At 40.5% G+C, this 19,042-nt stretch overlaps 1 non-coding gene across 1 annotated transcript; it reads right to left on the bottom strand.

Moving 5' to 3' along the window:
* Positions 1–635: 635 nt before the first annotated feature.
* Positions 636–709, bottom strand: ACRALDRAFT_t156. The gene has a single exon. It is a non-coding gene; the product is annotated as a tRNA-OTHER (tRNA).
* Between the last annotated feature and the right edge of the window lie 18,333 nt (positions 710–19,042).

Below are 19,042 nucleotides of genomic sequence, written 5' to 3'. Positions count from 1 at the left end.
TTCTAGGACTAGGAGATAGCGTATACTTACGAACCGATTCGTGATCTCTATCCTAAGGGGGAATAGTACTAAAGCGTGTATAAGGAGGCATAGTTATTTATTAGCTAACTAATAAAGATAAATTATACTTATAACTCTTAATAGTCGTTATACCTGTTAAAACGGTTAAGCGAATAATATATTAGGGGTTTTTATATAAAGAGTAAAGAGACGTTATAGAATAATTAAAAAGGCAATATAAACTAATAGGTTAAATTAAGAGTTAAATTATTCGCTAAACCTGTAAGTTAGCAGTTTAGCTTTACCTATCCCTTTTATAGATAACCAGAACCTCTTCCCCGAGAACCTTATGGAATCCCCTCGAAAGTATTCCTAGAACCACAATCTATCCGCCGGTAGTCCGCCCTATCGCACCATACTAGGTCGGCCCGGATAGTACTAGTCCCGGAGCCGACTCGACTATGTATCTCTAAGCTCCACGCCCTATCCAATCCCTTTTATGACTATTAAGATATATCATTTCCTCTTATTCAGGCCATCCCTAACTTCGATGAATTATGCCCGTGATATAAGGGCCCCTTAGAATAGGATCCGAGTAGCGTAAAAAAAGGAAAAGGGTTCCCTCTTTTTATATACGCCTCTAGCCGGATTCGAACCGACTCGGTCACTTTAACTATATACCAGGTATACTACCACTATACTATAGAGCTAAATCTTTATTCAATACCGGCTATAAAAATAGTATAAGGACAATAAAAGGTATCGCGGGGGCAGCTAGGGGGGTAGACTAGGCTATATTAACGCTTCGGAGGCGACGCTGCCTATTAAAGAGTTAGTAAGACGCTTATAGCGAAGTATTAGGCCTTATTATAAACCTCCCTTTTAGCCGGATACTTAGCGGTATATATTATAGCTGTAAGGGCTTCTCCGACTATACTTTTAACCGATTAACCTTATTCCTCTTTATTAGAGGTGGGGGGAGGGGGGAGTGATATCGCCGATAATAGGCTATTCCTTAGTAATACACTCGCGGGTATAGCGGGCGCTATAGCGGGGGGCGGATATCTAAATCATACCCTATTAGCCGCTACTTAGTCGGAATAACGCAGGGGCTTATTAGGGGGACTTATAATAGTTAACGGATTAAATAGAATAATATAAATTATAAAGTTCATCAGAAAGAACTATAAGGATAAAATAACTATATCGCGAGTTAGCGAGGAGCGATGGGGTTCTTAGCATGAAACTAATAACGGAGCTTATTACTAAAATAACATTATAGGCTTATAGGAAGAAGAGTTAACTATAAATAAAAAACCGGGTAAAACTACGCTTATACTATAATATTAAACCATAGAATATAATAAAAGCCTATAGAGCTATTTATTATGGTAGTTGATAAATAAAGAAGATAGAGTAACTAAGCGTTATTTAGTATAATAGGCAGGCGCTTAGCGCTACGTGGAGTACTAGCGACTTATAAGCCAGGTCGCCGCGAACGCCGCGCGACCCGAACCTACCTGATATAAAGGAGGATACACAACTCCCTCGGAACGTATTTAGGCAAAAGGCATCGGCCCTTAGTTATTACGGCCCCGGGGGGGGGGGGGGGGGGGAGGGGGGTAATATTATGGGTTAACCCCTCGGAAATACAGTTCCGGCATAAGACCGGAATTGCTAATCAGCACGTAGATCCGACGCTCGGACCTCGCGCTGCCTTTACCGCGGATTTATATAAACCTAGTAAATCCTGCACTTTTCTATAGACCTTTTCCTTTCTTTCCTTAATTCTAGCTAATATAATTATTCGGCCTTACTTAGTGTAATTAACCTATAACCAGCCGCTTATACTAGCCGCTTATAATATAAACGAGTATTAGCGACGCTTATAATCGGAGCTCTCGAGCTATTAAAGAAGCTTTATTATTCTATATATTCGAGGGTAAACTAATCTCCTATACTCTTTAAAGGTAGGGTAATAGTCCTACCTTTTCCCTTAATTCTTAACGTCTATTTACGAGTAATAAATAATCCTTTCAGAAGCAGGCGGAGAGCTAATATAAGGGTTACAGGATATCTCTTAATATACGCTATATCCCTTAAAATCAGTGTATACGGCTAATAATCCCGATCTTTAACTTATAGCCTTATAGTGCCGAATCTGTAACCGGATCTAACTGTCCTTTACCGGTATCGAATATTATAAGCTTTTCCGCAGGCTAATAGTCTTTGAGCAGGTGATATTTATTAGTTTTATGCCTTATAGTGCCGGAATTAACTAATAGCTTATTTTTAAAGGCTCTAGCTATTATTAATAAAAAGCTATATATACCGTACAATCCGGTTCTATTATCCGAATCCGAGTCCGAAGAACCGGCGCCCCCGGTGGCCACGAAATTAGCTAAATTCTTAGAAGGGTCTTTTAAGGGTAACTTCTCTTAACCCTTATTTCCCTTATTTTCGGCGTCCTTTTTAAGGTTATCTTAGAACCTCTTTTGGCGTTTATTATCCTAGCAAGCAATAATCCGGTTATAGCGTTCCTCCGTCTCTTTAGGTAGCTTAAATGGCTTTTCTTTTCGGGCCAGGTTAAGGTTTAGGCAGGTCTAAATTGGTCTATAGTAAGTATAGGTCTTCCGGGCTATACAGTAATTATAAATAAATTCCCTTTTAGCACTCTAACCCTATTAATAATCCTTTTAGCAATCTGATTAAGGATCCAATTACTAACCTTCTTTATTATTTCCTAGGAATATAGCTATATAATACGATAATAATCCTGGCTTCCGGTCTAAACGCAGAGGGTGCCTATAATATAACCAGGTAGAGTATTCGTTAACTATAGTCTTAGTATCCGGTAATTTAGCCTCGTTCTCTTCTATTAGTAGTATAGAAAACCGGGCTTCCGATTACTCTATAGAAATTAATATAATCGCGTTAAAGAATTTGTTAAGCTAGTCTATCCTCGAATCGATCATGCGAACCTAATACGTCTTTGCCTTTTTATATAATTTATAGAAGTCGTTAAGACAGCGTTAGTAAGGCATCTTCCTAATAGATTATATATAATTATCCTAATAGCGCTTAATAAGTGACCTCTTAGCGGTGCTAGTGGGCTTAAGGCGTGCCCTTAGAATTCGTAGGATTTCCTTCGGGTCGTCTTTACTAATAAACGACTCTACGAGGCTCCAGTCTATAATAGTAGTAATATAATCTAGCACCGCCTTAATCGGGGCTATTTCCTGCTTATATTCGTTATAGGCGAAGAGCCATAGCTTATATCTTTAGTCCTAATTTCTCTCTTTGCTTTTAGCAGGGGAGCTAACCTTATAGAGGCGTTCTAGACGTTTATTATTGTTAAGATCCGGGTCTATAAGCTTAGTAACCTTATTAAAAAGGGCGACTTCTTATCAGGTGCCGGACCTCCGGTACCCAAGTACCGGGCAGTCATGAGTCATGATAAGGTTCTAGACCGGTGCGGATTTCGGATAACTATAGAGTATCCGGTCCGGGACCTGACTCGACGCTGGCTATAATATGGTCGGTACCAGGGTATAAGTCAAGTTATCGCCACGGGCTAAGGGATAGTAATCGATCGGGCAGAATAGGCTCTTATACTAGACTAAAGCTGGCTAGTATATATATAAGAAAGGATAGATGGCCGTCCTTAGGATAAGGAGGCCAGCGATTAATTTAACTCTTTGGCACCCCCTACCTTTTAACTTAAGTATAATTACGTCCTAACCACTAAGTGCCTTTATCCTGATTATCTCTTTACTCTTCGCGATCACCCACTTAACACTTCTATTATACGCAGATACTACTAGTGCTAGTCCTTTAAGGAGGTTAGTATAACCGAAGTTATTATAACGGTATAGATAAAAAGGAGAAGAATAAAGGAGGAGGTTAAATTATTATAGGTAGTTAAAGGGGCTAGTGATAATAGGCAGGCCGATAGGCTAGTAGACGACTCTATCCGTAATAGAGCAGGGACTTAAAAAGAGAGACTCTAATCGTAACGATTAAGAGCTTTAAAAAGAGGGCTTTAAAAGATAGAGACATAGAGCCTAGAACTATTAGATTAACCGGAATAAAGGCGTATTACCAGAGCGCCGGGCTTATAACTATCAGGACACTTATATTATATAAAGTATAACTTATATTTATTATAGACTATAAAAAGGTACTAGTCTACGATATTAAATATATAGGTAAAAGAGGGGGAAAAGCACTATGATATATATAATAGAAGTACCGCCGTATTCGGAGCAGTGTGTGACGTGGCTCTTCGAATATAACCCATCACGCTTATCGGGCTTTTCGGGGTCTTTGGGCATAAATGCCTAACAGGTACAGTGGGTGTATCTTATCTCAGCAGGCTCAGACCACTTTCATAGCGGTATGTATTAGTACGTATTCGTAGATCTAGGTTTTATAGACCCTTCAGCCGCATCGTTAGTTAAATCTTTCTATACTAATAGAGTTATGCACTAAAATACAAATATAGGGAATTATATATAATAAAAAGACCCATAGTACATTAATAAGTCACTTTCCCGACACACCTTAGAAAGTGGTCTAAGAACTAAGCGTAAAAGGAATCGTGACCCACGCAGGCTTAACTATAGGACGCCTAAAAACACCCTAAATACGAGCCACGATATCTTTACCACCTAATATATAAAACGCTTAATTACTTAATCTAAGCTAGATAAATAGTTAATCTTAATAATATCTAATTTTATAGATAATCAGGCTAAGATTAGAATTTTACTAAATTATTAGCAAAATCTTAAACCCACGCAGAGGGTCTAGTCAAGGTCGACGGGGGGGGGGGGGGGGGGGGGGGGGGGGGGTAAAAAAACAACTTCCTATTATCGTAGTAGCCTAAAATTTTACACTAAAGATCGCCTTAACCGTCCCCCACTTAAAAAAAAATTTTCTTCCCAAAAGGCACTCGTATCGTTAAGGGAGCTCTTTAAACGGGTTTTTAAGGGTATATCGATGTCCCTACGCTCAGCTTAAAATCCCTCTATCAGCTAAAAAGTATTTTAAAATAATCGCTAGACTAATATAAATATATAGGTATTTTCTTTATATTATGAAATTTAACGCGCTAGGAGATACGCTATGCCGTCGATAGCGGCCGCCGCGGCGGGTGCCTATGGACCTATAAGCAGAGGCTAGCGATATATTAGTATAGGAGCTAATAAATAAGCTAATAACGATATATATTCGCGAGATTATTACAAAGATTAAGCTGATTATTCCTGGTAATGCCCCCGGGGCTATAATAGAAGGTGGGCTATTTAAGGGGCGGTTAAAGTGGCTTATACGCACCATAGCTTAGCGATCTAAACTTAGGCGCGAGCTTATTAATAGCGTTATTTATCGTATCATAAACGCGCCTAGTGCCCGAAAAGGTTAAATCGATACTATTAAGCGTCTTATATTTAACCAGAAAGACACGATACTCGTTACCTTAACCGGATATAGGAAAAGCGCCGTCTTATATGCCTTTATAGCAATAACGGGCAAGGTTATAATGCAGATTATACCGCTTATAAAGCTAGGCTAGTTATAAACCGAGGCTATTAGGAAGGGTATTCCGGGGTCTAATCCAGTATAGGTTAACGCTGATACGTATTTAAAGGTATAGCCTAGCAGGTATCGTTAAAAAGCTGATTATAACTAATACGTATAAACTATTTAAACCCTGACATCTAGGATTAAATGCTTAAAGGTCGATACACTTATATCTTACTCAGTCCCGAGTAAGCTCTATACTCGAAATTTAAGGCTATCCTTTATTAGCCTAGCTTCCACGCTATATTAGGTCTCTTTACGATAGATAAGCTTTATATAGTGGCCGAATAGAAGGACTTCAGGCTAGACTTTATATTATTATATAGCCTAAGATCCCTAGTCCCTCGTCGCGTTCCTTGGTTCGGATATACTATAACTCTCGATTAAGATAATAAGCAGTATATTCTTAAGCATACTAGCTTTAACGATACACTATAGACTATTAGGACCTCGGTTAATAGGCCGGAGATATCCATTTACTTCTAGCCGCTTCTTCGGGGTTTCTAGAGCGACCATAAACGCGTAGAGTTTATTTTTAGTAAAGCAAGCCCGGACGACCCTATAATAGTACCGAAAACGATAATCTATATCGAAAGTAAGTCCAGACTTATAAAGGCTCGATTCTAGCTAATAAGATATCTTGTTTATTAGAAGGGATTCACTAAGTTATAGACTCGATATACTATACGGCGTTTTAATACTGATATTCGACCTAATAACCGGGACCTTATTTACGATAACTTCTATTATAGTAATTCGGTATACAGAGTTATATTCGCTATAATGGCCCTTAGAATAGGCATGGATATACAAGATATCCATATTATTATCTAGTTTAGTTTTCCTACCGGTCTTACCACCATAAGCCTCTAGCAGAAGTTTAGGCGTGCAGCTTAAGGCGTTATCGTGCCAGAGAATAATCAGGATATACGCCTATAGGCTATCGAGTATTGCTTTCTGCTATACTAGGCGTTCGATCGCCTAGGATAAGATAAGGCTATTAAGAAATCCGAAAGGCGAAAACGACGAGTAATAAATAAGCACGCACCTTATAAGCTAAGTGGTCTTCGCCTTATTAAGGTATTACTAGAGGAGAGCTCCGCTAAGTTCTTTAATATCTCGGTTATAAGTATTAATAAAGATAACGCTATGCGTGAGCCTAAGCCTAAGGCTATCGTGCTATAGACACTCTTTAGGATTCCCTATTATGTAAAGTGGTCTGCTAGTAACCTAAATCAGCGTAAGAACCTTAATAAGACTCTTTATAGTCTTATTAACGTAATATACTTCTAAAGGGCTATTATAGACTACTTATAAGAGCCTAAAAATATTAAGAATAAACGATAGGTTCACCGGGACGTACACTATAATGCTTATAATAATAGCCTCGGGGATATACCGCCTCTCTTACATAAGGAGAAATAAGGGGAAAAGCCGTAGAAGGGATCACTTATATACATAGCTCTTAAGAGTATTTCTTCTTAGTATCGAGATAAGGCGCAGGGACTTATCCCTCGAGAAGAGCGTCGCTTTATGATTATCCTAGAGATATTTATAGACTGGTATCTAGAGTATTCGATTACGCGACTATTCTCTTGTATAAAGAAGTCGTAGGGCGGGCTAAATATTTCCACGATTAGTGCGTTATTAGATGCTCTAACGCGTCTAAAAGACTAGGAATACTATACTTTATATAGGGGCGAGTTACTTAACTATCTTTATAAGCAGTTCGCAATATATTCACGAGTAATAGGAGGTATATAAGGCCGAGCAAAGCAGGTTAAAGAGAAGGACTTAATCTAAGGCTCCTAGTTAGCGGGTAGCTAAGAAATAAACTGTTATTAGATAGTGTAATTAATAGTAAGGTCTCTTAATAATAACGGGTAACATTAAAAAAAGGTTCGCGTGCTAGTAAATAGCTAGTCACGTGCCTAAAATTAACCTCACTTTATCCCTCGGGCCCCTAGCTTAGAAAAGAAGGATTATAATTATAGGATAAATATATCGAATCGTGCTAGTTAACTAGACGAGGCTATTAAGTAAGCTCGCGATATTATCCTTATTAACCTCTAGTAGAGGCACCTCGTTCTGCCGCGCCGCCTCCTGTACCTCTTCCCGTATCCTCTCCTCCTTAAGCTCCTTAATTGAATATAGCCTTGTAGGCTGCTGCTATTACTGCTGCTACTATTCCTATTACTGCTACTGCCACTACTACTACTATAGCTCGTAGTTAGCTAGGCCTAGGGCTGCCGTGTAAAATTCCAGTAAGACACGAACGCTAGCCTATTTATCCTCCGATAAGCTCTTAAATCAATCCTTAGTATATATAAGATCTAGAGGGCCAGTAGATCTTAGCAGAAGCCCGAGTCTAGTAGGGAAAGCAGGTAGTCAGGTAGGCGGCCGGGAGTATATATACGTAGTAGAGGGCGTTGGTATTAGTGTTAGCGTTAGTGTTAGGGCAGGGCCCGGACTCGATATAGCGGCCTAACTGCTTATTACTACTAGACGTTAGTCTACCTAGAAATATAGTATAATTATCGTAGTAACTTACTTCTAAAGGAGCATTTTGCCCCCTGGCTATTATAGAAATAGTTAGCGTAAGCGCCTTATATAGTCTTTAAAAGGTCTTTAGGCGGCACGACATATCTAACCCAAAGGCTAAATTTCTTTACATAACGCTAGCAGCCGCCAGGGACCTTATCACTAATAAGCTAGACTAGGGCAGCGGGTATATTAGTTAGGGTACGGTTAGTCCGACTGGGGCACTTGGTTATTCCGACTAGGGCAGTACTGACAACACCTGACGCTAGTCGCCACGACTTCTTTTTGTACCTAGATACTTATAGACACGTATTGAGCGTATCGTCGTTACGATGAATTAAGCGTCACTACGATTAATTAAGTGTATCGTCTCTACGATTAATTAAGTGTATCGTCGGGACCGTCGCTATAATCGATTGAGCGTATCGTCGTTATGATTAATTGAGTGTATCGTCGGGACCGTCGCTATAATCGATTAAGCGTATCGTCGTTACGATTAATTGAGTGTATCGTCGGGACCGTCGCTATGATCGATTGAGCGTATCGTCGTTACGATTAATTAAGTGTATTGTCGGGACCGTCGTTACGATTAATTAAGTTATCGTCGGGACCGTCGCTACGATTAATTAAGCGTATCGTCGTTGCGATTAATCGAGTGTGTATCGTCGGGACCGTCGCTACGATTAATTGAGCGTATCGTCGTTGCGATTAATCGAGTGTGTATCGTCGGGACCGTCGCTACGATCAATTGAGCGTATCGTCGTTGCGATTAATTGAGCGTGGATCGTCTCTATGATTAATTGAGTGTATCGTCGTTACGATTAATTGAGCGGATATCTTGTAGTATATGAAAGTATCTGGGTATAAGCGGAACACGCGGGCGGGTGTCACCGGCTGTCAATATGGGACCCCAGTCGGAATAACCAAGTGCCCTAGTCGGACTAACCGTACCTATTAGTTATCTTCTTAGTATTAAAGACCCCTCTAGTCGCTTTATTAGCGATAAGATCCTAACGTACTACCAGGTTAGCGAGACTTACGGCAGCGCCAGCGGCAGGGTAGGAGTAACTAGGCACTAGGTATTCCTTCACCCACTTAACAGCCATTACCTAATATTATTAGTATCTATTATATAAGGGTAAGGTTATTCCGACTAGGCTATTCGTTTATTCCGACTAGGGCAATACTAATAACGCCTAACGCCAGCCGCCACTACTTCCGTTTATACCTAGATACATATAGATATATATACTTAATTAAGCGTATCGTCGGTATCGTTCCTACGATTAAATTAAGTGTATCGTCGGTACGGTATCGTCGCTATAATCAATTAAACGTATCGTCGGTATCGTCAGTATCGTCGCGACGATTAATTAAACGTATCGTCGGCATCGTCGGTATCGTCGCTACGAGTATTTAAACGTATTATCGGTATCGTCGCGACGATTGATTGAATGTATCGTCGGTATCGTCGCGACGATTAATTAAACGTATCGTCGGCATCGTCAGTATCGTCGCTACGAGTATTTAAGCGGATATGGAAGTATCTAGGTATAAGCGGAATAAGCGGGCGGGTGTCACCGGCCGTCATTATAGGACCCTAGTAAGAATAAACGAATAGCCTAGTCGGAATAACCTTACCCTTATATAATTATATAGCAATTATAGTTACTATATACGTTACTGCTACTATTACTCAGGCTCAGGCTTAGGCTCTGGCTTAGGCTCTGGCTCGGGCTCTGGCTTAGGTTCGGGTTCGGGTTCGGAGTGCTTAAGGCGGCGTCGTTTATTACGATAATCTATTAAAATAATAAGCTCTAGCTAATATAAATATAAGCCAATTATAACGTATAAGGCAGGGAGGTAATTTTATTGTTAGTATCCGATAGTGTTACGGGTTGACCCCTTAAAAGTGTAGTTCCGGTATAAGGCCGGAACCGCTAATTAGCACGCAGAACCGATACTCGGACCTCGCGCTGCCCTTACCGCGGATTCGTATAAACCTAGTAAATCCTGCGCCTCTTTATAGACCTTTTCCTTTTTCTTTCCTTTCCTTAATTCTAGCTAATATAATTATTCGGCCTTACTTAGTACGATTAACCTATAACTAGCCGCTTATATAGCTAGAATTTAGCGAACCCTATACGCTATATTAGTATAGAGCTAGATATAAACGCGCTATTAGGCGGTAGTGGTCCTATAAACCCCGCCGAGCTAGCTAAGTAGACGGATAGAAGGATTACCGAAGCTATTAATACGATACTCGGTCCCTTATAAGAATAAATAGCTTAATAATAATAGCTTCTTTAACGACTTATAAACGGCCTCGCGAATATCCAGGCCCCGTAGTAACCTACCCCTAACCTCGCGGCCCCCTTAGAGGGAGCCCCTATAAACACGCCTACCGAGTTAGTGGTAGGTCCTCCGACCCCGGTAACCTCTGCTCCCCCCAGATCATAGTCCTATAGGAACTAAGCGAACTACGCCCGTTACGCACTAAGCCCCTACTATACCCCGCGAAGTTTAGTAGAAGACGAACGGAGTACGCTACCTAGTTATAGCAAATACGCGATAAGCTCCTACTAAATAAGTATTTATTTAATAACCGAGCCGAAATATAGTACTATATTAACTTATACTTAGAAAGGAGTGCCTAGTAAGTGGTATTAGCCTTCTACGCCGCTAGGGGGCTAGGAGGCACCCGCGACCCAGAGTCGTTCCTTATCTACTTAGACCGTATATATAAGGACTAGAATAAATAGCCTCGCGCGGCCCTTACGCTATATTCCCTTAAATAATATAAGGAGTAAACCTTTTTATAGTTCCTACTAAAATTCGAAAAACAGATCGCCTAAGCAGGTAGCAGCGAGTAGGCAGACTTAGCGAAGATTACTTTCCTAAAGGGAGCCCTAAGCTAGAAGCTACGTAGCGCCTTAGTTACCGCGAAGTTACTCTATAACTATATAAGCTAGGTTATTAAGGTCTAGAGTATTACCTAGAAGCTAAAAGGGTTATGCCTAACTAGCCAGAATATTTATATACTAAACCGTACCCGGAAGTAAAAGACCGATACCGATAAAGACGTTATAATAAGCGGGATTAATTAGGTCCGGCCCGATACGACTATAAACCGACCTCGCGATAACTAGGAGTGCTAGGGTTATAGAAAGAAGGGATATATGCGTATAAACTATAAGTCCCTGGATAAGGGCTTAAAGGCTAAGGGCACCCGCGTAGCGAAGGTCTAGGCCGAAGATAGCGATATTATTATAAGTTCGGATAGTTCGGATAATAAAGAGTCAGGAAAAGAATAGCTCTAACACGAAAACGGGCGTTAAAGCCGATAACCGCCCTATTATAGGAGTAGGAGGCGTTTAAACACCTAGCTAGCGGCGACCTAGCCCTAATATTAACATAAGTAAATAATATATATATATATACTTTTATAGATACGGGTTACAACTATTACGCTATTATAAATAAACGCTTTACCTAAAGACTTTAGTTACTATTAGTCGATAAAAGGAAACGACTACTAAAAGGATTCTCGGATATATCTAAGCCGGCTACTAGCGCCGGGATCGCCGCGTTTAAGCTTAAGATTAGCGGCTATATATAATAAGTCTTCGCCTATATAGTAAAAGGACTAGACTAGGACGTGTTCCTAGGAAAACCGTGGCTAGAGTATAATAATATCACGTATTACGCGAAGAATTATAGGCTATACTATAGAGTCGCCGATATTAACCTATAATTAGTAGGCGAGGAAGAACCAGCTAATATATAAGCTATCCGCGAAGCAAGGCTAGTCTTAGGATCGGTGTTTATAGCCACGATATAATAGATAAGAAGCGGGTTAAAGGGAAAAGAAAGGGACGAGTTTAACGCCTTAATCCGTGCTGTTAGTATACAGGATATTTATAAGGCCCTCCGTAAAAAGGAACTAATAGACCCTCGGGATTATATCCCTACGAATATACTATAAGAGTTCGGCGATCTTTTTACGCCCGATAAGGCTAACGACTTACCCCCTTACCGACTAGGCGTTAACTATAAAATTACCCTAAAACGAGGTCCTAATAGACTTAAGCCGACCCTGCTATAGGGGCCCCTTTACGGTATATTAAGGGAAAAGCTATTAATACTCCGGAAAACGCTTAAATAACCTAATAGATAAGGGCTTTATATAAGCTAATAGCTCGGCTACGGCTACGCCGGTCCTATTCGTAAATAAACCAGGGGGCGGGTTACGCTTTTATTACGATTATAGAGCCTTAAACGCGATTACCTAGTAAGATCGCTACCCCCTCCCTTTAATCACTAAGACCCTATGTAACCTGGCTAGTGCTAAGTGGTTTACGAAGCTCGATATAGTCGCTACCTTCTATAAGATCCGTATAGCTCCCGGATATAAGAGTAAGACCGCCTTTAGGACGCGCTTCGGTCTCTTTAAATAGCTAGTATACCCCTTTAGACTAAGCGGCGTACCCGCTACCTTTTAACGCTATATTAACTAAACGCTATAAGAGTTCCTTAACGACTTCGTTATTATATATATCGACGATATCCTAATCTACTCTAGTAGATCTTATAAGGACTATAAAGCGAAGGTCCGGCTAGTATTACGCAGGCTTATAGATACTAGGCTAAACCTAGACCTAGCTAAATATAAGTTTAGCGTAATAATAGTAAAATATCTTGGCTTTATTATTATAGTAGATAAGGGAGTGTTTTACGACCCTAAGAAGTTAAAGGCTATCCGCGACTAGGAGACCCCTACCTTAGTAAAGGGAGTACGAAGTTTCTTAGGATTCGCGAACTATTACCGGATATTTATCTATAACTTTATAGGTATCACGGCCCCCCTCTCGGCACTAATAAAGAAGACCGGCTTTTTAGGTGGAGGGCTAAGGAAGACGCCGCCTTTAAGGAGCTTAAACGACTTTTCTAGATAGAACCTATTTTATAGTTATAGAACCTAGACCGTAAGACTATATTAGAGACTAACTATTCGGGCTACGCGTTAGGTAGTATCCTATCCTAGGTAAATAAACTAGGATATCACTACGTAGTCGTGTATTACTCGCGTAAGCTTACCCTAGCGGAGTATAACTACCCTATTCACGAGAAGGAGATATAGTAATTATAAGCTATATACTCGCCTAAAACGCAGAACTAACTAGCTACGAGTAATTCACGATATTATCGGACTATAAGGCCCTTAAGTATTTTATAACTCAATAGTCCCTTACTAAAAAATAAAGTCGCTAGGCTAACGAATTAGCCTAGTTTAACTTTATACTAGAGTACCAGTAAGGTACTAAGAACTTCGTAGCGGATACGCTCTTTTATCGCGAATAGGACGCCCTAAAGGATAGCTTAGATAACCGGGAATAGGGGCGGGTAATTTAACTAATACCCGACTCTATAATCCCTAAAGCGACCCTCGAGCCGATTATACGGAGGACGATATCCGTTAAGCGTGTACTTATAGTAGACGAAGGCCTTTAACGACTTTAGGATAAAACTATAGCGACTAACCCGTAGTATTAGGGTATCCTCGCCGCGATTACTATAAGAGCTCGTAGCTTCGACCCGTCCCTTAGACTATAACTATAAATAGCGGAATACTCTCTTAACCCTATAGGATACGTGACCTTCCGGGATCGCCTCTAGGTCCTAAGCTCGGGGGAAGACTCGCCGTTAAGAGGGCGCTTAGTATAGGCGATCCACGACTCCGCTATCGGCGGATACCCGGGTAAGGAGAATATAATCGCTATAATAACCCGATAACTCTTTTAGCCTAGTATAAATAAGGATATACGGAAGTTTATCCGTAACTACGACCCTTATAACGGAGGTAATTAGTAACGGAACACAAAGCGCGGACTCTTAAAACCATTACCTATATAGTATACTAAAGCGGATCCGTAGCTATCTCGCGATAAACTTTATAACGGACCTACTACTTACCGGCGAGAGCAGAGCGCGTTATTTATAGGTAATCACGGACTAGTTAACGAAGTTAGTAACGTTAAAAGCTATAAAAATCATAAAAGCAGAAGCCTACGCGGAATACTTCCTAACCTGCTAATTTAGGTTCTATAGTATACCCCTCTTAATTATTAATAACCGGGGCTTAAACTAGACCGGGAGGTTTTAACGATACTTTTATAAGCTTATAAAGATTAAGTAGCGACTTAGTATAGCCTACCACCCCTAAACTAATAGAGGGCCAAAAAACTAAACTAAGATATCTAGGCCTACCTTTATGCCTTTATATACTATTCCTAGGATAACTAGGGTTATTTATTACACGCCGTATAGTTATCGCTTAATAACAGGAAAAGCTCCACGACTTAGCTAAGCCCCTTTTTCTTAGAACACGGGTTCTATATCGACCCTATATAAATCCACGACCCGACGCCTATATACCCGAAGGAAGCCGCCGCTTATAACCTACTAAGTCGTTTATAAGGAGCTATAGAGTTTATATAAGCAGCTATAGCCTTAAAGCAGCTATAGGATAAGGAGTCCGCGAATAAATAGCGACTCCTAGCTAAACGCTTTAAGGTAGGAGACCTCGCTTAGCTTTTTATAGCTAACTACTCCACGCCTAGACCTTTAAAGAAGCTAAGCTGGCTATATTAAAAGTATAGAGTAACGAAAGTAATTAACTCCTATATTATCGAATTAAATATACCTTCGGGGATATATCCCCGTTTTTATATCGATATCCTAAAGTAAGCTAGCCGTAACCCCCTCCCTAGATAAGTTATAACCGACCTATAGCCCGAACCGATCCAGGACGCCCTTTATAGTAATAAAGAGTAGGAGGTAAAAAATATCTTATATATATAGAATAAGCGGCGAGGTCGCGGTATACGCTATAAAGTATTAGTATGCTAGGCAGGATATATGGAACCTATTTAGGAACCGTTAGACGCTATAAAAGACACTATAGCGTTAGACGTTTTCGAAGTAAAATACGGCCTAGCCGATACGAATAATAGGCCTTTATAAGACTACGTTATAAGGAATACGCGAAGACGGGGAGACCCTAGTATAAGGGGAGTATAACCTATAGTTATAAGTTAATTAAAGGGGGGGAATTTACCGGCCCCCCTACCGGTTTCTAAGGAGATAGATAGTGCCTCCGTAAAGGACTTTAATTAGCGGTATTACCGCCTAGACCCTTTTAGTTATTATTATTACTACCGTTAATAGTAGGACCGCCACCTCCCTAGAGGGCGGCGAGGATACCCTCTAGGAGGCGCGTCGTCGCTACGCCTAATAAGCGAACCTCGCGGCGGAGGGCCGCCACCTCGCGGCGGAGACCCTGGCTGTTATTAACGGAGGCGGGGGCGGAGTTAGCGGCGGGGGCGGAGGCTACCTCGGATAAAGAGGTATAGTAGTCGCTACGAGCTAGTTTATAGGCCTTACGGAGCTAGGCCCGAGTTAGTAATAACCTAGAGAGGGATACTAAAAAGAAAGAAGACACTTATATTATCGTTATCGGGGTTATCGCGTATAGCCTGACCCGTGTTAGCTAAGGGCTTAATAAAGGGTATAGCGGCGGCAGGGAGCTATAAAGGTTAGTTATAACGACCTCGCCTATAACTTATAGGAAACTCACGGGGCGGTATAGGTAGGATCCTATAGTATATTCGTAGTATTTAGGCTTATTATAGACCGCGCTAGGCCCGGATTAATTATAATATATCTAGTTAAATTTTTAATTAATACCAGCTATACGATCGGCGTAAGGGCGATAGAAAGCGTCGCGGGGGTAGCCAGGGGGGTAAGCTAGGCTATATTAACGCTTAGTAGGCGTTACGGCCTACCGGAGAGTTAATAGGATCCTCGCGGCGGAGTACTAGGCTATATTACGAACCTCCTTTTTAGCTAGACGCTTACCGGTATTCGCTATAGTAGTAAGAGCTTCCTCGGCTATGCTTTTAACCGATTAACCACGACTTTCGCTATTAAAGGGGGGGGGGGGGGGGGGGCGCGACGTCGCTAATAGCCGGCTACTCTTTAATAATGCCCTCGCGGGCGTGGCGGGCGCTATAATAGAGAGGAGATATCTATACGCACTTTATTAGCTACTATCTAGCTAGCTTAATATAAGGGCTTATTAAGGAACTTATAATAGTTAAGAGGATAAACGAAGGTATAAATTACGGATTAATAAGATAACTACGAGTACGGAATAACTACGCCGCGAGTTAGCGGAGAATAATATAGCTCTAAGCACGGAATAAGTAATAGAGCTTACTACTAAAATAACGTTATAGGCTTATAAAGGAAGAATTAACTATAAATAAAAAACCGGGCGAAGTTACGTTTATACTACGATATTAAACTACGGAATACGATAAAAGCCTAGAAAGCTATTTATTATAATAGTTTACGAATAAAGAAGAAGGAGTAACCGGGGGTTTTGGATATAAAGGGTAAGCGCTCGGCGTAACACGGAACGCTAGCGACCTAGGAGCGAAATCGCCACGAATACCGCGCGACACGAATATACTCGATATAAGGGAGGATACACGCCTCCCTCGTAACGCGTTTAGAAAATAACAGGCTCGGCGCTTAGTTATTACGGCCCCGGAGGGGGGGGGGGGGGGTAATATTACGGGTTAACCCCTTAAAAGTATAGTTCCGGTATAAGGCCGGAACCGCTAATCAGCATGCAGAACTAATGCTCGGACCTTGCGCTGCCCTTACCGCGGATTCGTATAAACCTAGTAAATCCTGCGCCTCTCTATAAACCTTTTCCTTTTCCTTTCCTTTCCTTAATTCTAGCTAATATAATTATTCGGCCTTACTTAGTGCGATCAACCTATAACCAGCCGCTCATAGATAGTAAGTCGTACGCGTCTACTATAATAAAGATGATAATAGTGATGATAATATCATTAATAGTAACGCTGCCTTCTTATTATTTATTACTTATATAGGAATAGATTAGGCAGCCCGAAAACAGTAATACCTGACCTCTGCCACTACCCTTATAAGTATAATTATAAGTCAGTTAGTATTACTTACGCCTACCTACTCGTTAATATCTATATCCATATAAGACTTCTCCTAACCCTAATTAACTGGATCCTAAATAGTATCGTTATTATAAGTAAACAAATCATTACCCACGTTAGACCAGTTAATATCTCTATCTTTAGTACCCGTCTTGTTAGCTATAATAACGGGAAGCCCGCGTTGCTTAGTTATATCGACAGGCTACAGAATACTATTATTAAAGCTAACGAGCTTTTAAAGAAGAATCTCTTGCCTACGCTCGGCGATATTAGGGGCATCCTAGCCTACACGACCTAGTATTAGTATAGTTATACTATTATTATATAACTTAATTACGTAGCTAACGATATTAATAGCGGTAGAGCCAGTTATATAAGTTCCTTTTAGCTTCGACTACAGTAGTCCTTTAACTGCCTTCCGAATCATGGCGATATAATTACCGTTTAATACCAGTCTCTCAAAGATAGCGCTAATATTATAGGTGCTATTCTTATAGTGCTTAATATCCAACGTATACGTGGCGTTAATATGCTCAAGGAGTAGATCGATACTCTGATACTAGCTACTAGCCGTGATATAGTGGATTATACCGCCCTTTAGTACTGCGTCGCGGGCATGGTTATCGGCAACTTAAAGAAGCTATGCAAAATAAAGCATCTTAGGCCTATAGTTACCGGATTTCCCGCCCCAGAACATAACTAGTAACTATAGAATAATATCCCTAAGAAGGCCGTAGTTACCGTTACGAATAGCCTCGTATAGTAGTAAGAGTAGTTTAATACTCTGTATTAGCCGATACTGACTCCTATACGTAACGTTAATAGATCCGTTAGGGCACCGAGCACTCTCGCCGGTCCACCTATTAATAGTAAAGACCTTCTGCTATATATGATCCAGGATATTATTAAGCTTATTAGGAGTTTCTGCTATAAGTCGTATTATTGCCTCTCGGATAGTATCGATATACTACGGGCCGGTGGAAGGAATAAGGCTAATACCATATAACTCTACGATAATATACGCTAGGACCCGGGCTATAAACCCGTGCAGAAGAGCTAGCAGAGCTTAATAGTATTTTATATCCTTTTTAATAATAGATTTAGACCTTTTAAAGAACTGGATATCGGTAGATATAGTGGCGTTAGATTATATACGATAATCGCCGGTATCCTAGAATATCCTAAAAAGTATCTGGATATAGTTTAGTTCGATATAAAAGAACGCTAGAATAAGAAGCATCCAGTCCTTCTTCTCTTATAGATCTAATGCCTCGATTTAAGACTATTTAATACGGCGAATAAATAAGGTGGTCTTCTAGTCACTATATAGAAGGACTATACGCTCTCCGGGTTCGAACTATAGTCTCTTCTTAAAGAGCTCTTTATATAAGTTATACGTGCCTTTAATAGTACCCTTATTCTCGAAGATAGCACTAAGCTAGAGGTATAGACTATTTATATAGTCCACTGTAGTAACTACAGGATATATCGGTGGCTATATATAAGCAAATTGCTTTAAGAGGGCTAGAGAGATAAAGTATCGAGACGCCCTGTTAAGCGATGGCTTCCTACGGAGGAGTTCGAGCGCTATAGTCTTCGTGAAACGGCGTTAGAGGTTAAATTAGCGCTGTATAATTGGCCCGTTTAGGCTCGGATAGCTCACTAAGAGCGAGGTGGTTAGGTTAATAAAGTAATCCTGCTTACTACCGGGAAGGTCTCTAACGCGGTTTATAAAGTTAAAGTTATCGTATACGATAATAGAGTTAGGGTTATAAGCTATACGCTTAATATCTTCCTATAAGATAAGACACGAACTATTAGTCTTCTACTATTAAGATATACCTAGGTAAACGTATATTATACCTTAGCCTACTAAG

This window comes from Sodiomyces alcalophilus (assembly GCF_042370955.1).
Source record: "Sodiomyces alcalophilus JCM 7366 unplaced genomic scaffold ACRALscaffold_4, whole genome shotgun sequence".
In the NCBI taxonomy this organism is placed as follows: domain Eukaryota; kingdom Fungi; phylum Ascomycota; class Sordariomycetes; order Glomerellales; family Plectosphaerellaceae; genus Sodiomyces; species Sodiomyces alcalophilus.
This window is presented reverse-complemented; position numbering and strand designations above follow the sequence as displayed.